General features: G+C 58.6%; 1 protein-coding gene across 1 annotated transcript in view; it reads left to right on the top strand.

The window, feature by feature from the left end:
- CAMTA1 (calmodulin binding transcription activator 1) overlaps window positions 1-1,006 on the top strand; it is an 841,285-nt gene that overhangs the window by 788,615 nt on the left and 51,664 nt on the right. The gene's annotated exons all lie outside the window — the stretch shown is intronic.

Below are 1,006 nucleotides of genomic sequence, written 5' to 3'. Positions count from 1 at the left end.
ATAAAGGGGGGGGGGGGGGAAGTGCACAAGCAGAGCAGGGGAGCGCAGGGGTCCAGTGTGGTGAGAGCAGGGCAGAGGCAATGGGGGTGGGAATATGAAGGACTTGTTGGAGCAGGATTGTGAGTGCGTTCGAGTGTTCTGACTTTGCCGGGGCAGGTGAGGGACTTGCTGAGGTTTAGAATCAGCCATCGGCCCCCGAGAGTGAGACCATACTCCACCTGCTCGCTTTGCTGGCTTAGAGGCGTGGCACAGGATGGGAGCCAGCCCCACTAGGGATGTCCTTGGGCTTGGTCTCTAAACAACGACTCAGTTTTGGTTGTATAGTCTTGAGGGCTGTGCAAAATTCTGTGGTTGTTTTCGTGTGCGTTTGGGTAGGCTCAGTAAAAGAGACTCTGCCCCCATCTTTCGAGACGCTTTTTAACCCAGATGGCAGAAAGGAGACATAACCAGTTTTTACGATCTTTGAGAATATGAGGGAAAAAAGAGAAGATGGGCTCATCACAAGTCTGCACGGGCCAAGCACTTTGTGTGTGCAAGGCCGTGGGTGGGGTTAATTGAATGGGCAGGACTACACCTGTTACAGGGAAAGGAGAAGGGGTGGTGGTGTCCATTTGGGACGTCTGGGAAGGCTGCTTGCAGACGTGAGTCTTGATGGAGAGGTGTGACTTGGGCTTTTGGCGGGAAGCAAGAGACACTGTGCAGAAGCATCCAAGTGAGAAAGCCGAAGCCAGAACTTTTGGACACCAGGGTTAGAGCCGAGGGATGGGCAGAGGCCCTAGAACTTCAGTTAAGGAGGTCAGGCCCTGCGCCGCCGGAATGGGCGCCTTGGACACTCCTGAACTCCCATGGGCGCCGTCCTGCAGCGTCCCTGCCCAGACATCCTCGGCCCCGTCCTGGCCGACGACCCGGGCCCCTCCGCACTCCGACCCCGGGACCCGCCCAAGTGCCCCGGCGGCCTCCCGGGCGCTGCCCCGGCTCCGCAGCCGTCGGCCGGCTCACCGTGCCC

The sequence above is a fragment of the Neophocaena asiaeorientalis genome, unplaced genomic scaffold (assembly GCF_003031525.2).
Source record: "Neophocaena asiaeorientalis asiaeorientalis breed wild unplaced genomic scaffold, Neophocaena_asiaeorientalis_V1.1 scaffold275, whole genome shotgun sequence".
In the NCBI taxonomy this organism is placed as follows: Eukaryota; Metazoa; Chordata; class Mammalia; order Artiodactyla; family Phocoenidae; genus Neophocaena; species Neophocaena asiaeorientalis.
This window is presented reverse-complemented; position numbering and strand designations above follow the sequence as displayed.